Here is a 3,383-nt window from a genome sequence, read left to right as displayed (position 1 = left end):
GTGTTCACTGTGTCCACACGGATTGAGATATCGTGTTTAAAATTTGACAGATTAAATAAAAAGCACTAAAGAACGTCTGTATACATCAATGTGTTTATAGTTTTAAAGCAAGTTTATTTATAAATCGATGAAAAAGGATATTACCATTCTAGTTATAGCACTATGCAGATAATTTTTGGTTTAATGCATTTCGGATTTTTTGGTTCGCGTATATTGAGCACTGACACCAGTTTTGAACTAAATCGTCTAAACCTTTAACAAAATTAATGTAAGCAATAAAATTTGCACATACGTTGCAAATCAACAAATAAGTATCTGCATACACGTAACCTATAATTATTTTTGGAGCATTTTTAGCGATTTCTAGCGGAGAGAAAAAGAAACTTTGACCGTCGATAAAGTCAAGATCACGTGACTAAGTTCATTCATAAAAATTTTGTATGGAGAATGAAATGATTTTCATTATTTTCGGTCCTCACCACGTCAAAACGGATTGAGATATCGTGTTCAGGATTTAGGAAGTTATACCGAAAGCACTAAGGAACGTTTGTATATATCAAAATGTTCATTATTAAGAAGAAATTTTTCGAATAAAATACTACAGGCATTAGGAAATAAACTTTTAACGTTGATAAAGTAGATGCCTCGATTTAAAAAAATCGAGGAACATCTTAGAATGTCATACTCGAAAATTCGTCCAAGTCCCATCTTGAGAAATGTGCATCTGCAGAAAATAATTAAAATTTTCTAATGGTTATATATTCTTGTAAATTTTTTGTACTGGTATGAAACAATTCCAAGAATAAAAATAAAATTTCGCCCGGGGTCGAAAGAGAAGGCGAGTCCGACGCTGAGTCCTGCTGGTTGGTTCACTGTCAACAACAGTTATCAGCTGATCGATTCAACGTCAAGAATTATGGAAGTTGGTTGGAGAACTCCGACGAGTAAATTTGAGCACATTGCTGGTGTTGCTATGTTTCCAATTTTAAATTTATCTTTTATTTTTAGGACCAAAAAAATTAAAATAATTTTACACCGAAATTTCATGAACGAACTTAATCACTTGATCTCGACTTTATCGATATTCAAAGTTTCTTTTTTTCTCCGCTAGAAATCGCTAAAAATGCCCAAAAAATAATGATAGGTTACGTGTGTGCAGATACTTATTTATTAATTTGCAACGAAGGTGCAAATCTTATTGCTTATATTCATTTTTTTCAAGATCTAGACGATTTAGTATAAAATTGGTGTCAGTGCTCAATATGAGCGAATAAAAAAATCTAAAATGCATCAAACCAAAAATGATCTGCAAAGTGCTATAACTCGAATGGTAATATCCTATTCCATCAATTTATAAATAAACTTTCTTTAAAATTACCAATATATTGATGTATACAAACGTTCTTTAGTGCTTTTTATTTTATATGTTAAAGTTTAAACACGATATCTCAATTCGTGTGGACGCAGTGAATACCAAAAAAATGTTCATAACCGGGGACTAGTTTGGTCACGTGGTCACCGAAGAGCACGCCCTTAAAGCACGCGGAATGGATTGTGTGGCAATTGCAGAGTAATACATTGAAACTTAAAAGTTATTGTGTTAATCTTTGGCTTTTGACGCTATCAATGGAACGTTGTGTGTAGATTAGGGTGGTCCAAAAACGCTTCTTGAGCTACACGGGAAAATTTAACTTATGTTCCAGGGTTTCATGGAAACGAGTCAAATTTTGTAGGGAAGAAAGAGGTGTGTCTACGAAATGAAACCCTACTAATAACTTTTCTTTCAAACCCAACCCACCCCACCCTCCCCGTAGCACCCCAAATATGACCCAAAATTCGAAAAAATACATTTTTACGTGATTTTGTTACTTTCAAGCAATTTCTGTCCTATTTTTTATACACATAATCACTAATATATAATTTCAATATTTATGTATTTTTAAACAATTTTCAATTGTTTAAACAAAAATCAATTATTAATATAACTATTTGTTCCCAAAAAACGTAAAAAATAATTGTATTTTCTTATTGAAATTAAATATTTTATCAATGCTTGAAGTAGTACATTTTTCTAAAAACCTTATTATTAAATACAGAATGCGCCATCTAGGCAGAACCTATTTCAATGTTGAATAAGTCCGCCATTTTTCAGCTGATTTTGAAAAATGAACAAGGTTTATTTAAGGTGTACAATGCCATTTATTGAAAATTCACTCAGAATACAATATCGATCAAATGACCGCCTCCTTTAGACACACAAAAAGCGGCCCTTTTTTAGCATTTTGCATTGAATTTGACAACATTTGGGGCGTAATAGCAGCAATTTCCGCTGTGATGTTAGGTTTTAGTTCTTCAATAGTCTTCGATTTGCTGGCATACAGCTTACTCTTCAAGTAGCCCCACAGAAAAAAGTCCGGTGCCGTCCAATCTGGCGACTGAGGAGGCCAGTCCAAATCACAGTTTTCACATTTGAGAGATTGTTTTAAATCCATGTCTAAAATGGCATAGACTGACGTTTCAGAATATGACTGATTTGTCAAAATCGGCTGAAAAATAGCGGAGTTATTCAACATTGAAATAGGTCCTGTCTAGATGGTGCACCCTGTAAGTGTACTTCTTAATTATTTTATAATTTTAATAATTATTCAAATAACTATGTAATATGTATTTTCAAATTTTCGAAAAATTCAGACAGAGATTTCCACCTTTTTTAAAATTGTTATCCTATGATACTTTTTGTTGAATTACTACATAATATTGATATATTTCTTGTCGTAATGTTTAACAAATTTATATTTCTTCAAACAATTTTTATTCGTTTAAGCAGTAAGTTTTCGACAACTAAAAAAATGAATAAAATAGAACACATACTTTTAACACTTTTTAATTTTAAAAGAAAGCTGATATCTCTGGCTTCATGTTTAGAAATGGTGAAAATAAACCATAAATAAATTTTTAAATTAATACATAATATTTTTAAGAAAAATGTATTACTGCAAATATTGACAAACAATTACATTTCAATTAGAAAATATAATTACGAGGGTAGTTCAATAAGTCCTTAGAATGACCAACATACGGCGCGCGAATCGCTCCAAATCATCTGTTTTCAGTCAGCACCTCTCCCGACTAGATATATGGTGCAGTCACAGTCCACATCTTCTGAGTTTACGTGTTTTTATAACCAATTGAAAAAAAAATTGTTCGTTAAGAAAAATGAAAAAAAACGAGTTCAGAGCGGTAATCAAACATTTTCATTTAAAGGGTTTAACCACGTTAAGGACGAACCACGTTCAGGAAGGCCCGTAGAAGCGAGTACTCCCGAAATCATCAATAAAATCCACGATATGGTGTTGAAGGATAGAAGATTAAAAGTGCGTGAG

This window comes from Belonocnema kinseyi, chromosome 10, assembly GCF_010883055.1.
Source record: "Belonocnema kinseyi isolate 2016_QV_RU_SX_M_011 chromosome 10, B_treatae_v1, whole genome shotgun sequence".
Taxonomy (NCBI): Eukaryota; Metazoa; Arthropoda; class Insecta; order Hymenoptera; family Cynipidae; genus Belonocnema; species Belonocnema kinseyi.
The sequence above is the reverse complement of the archived record's forward strand: the minus strand, read 5'-3'. Positions refer to the sequence as shown.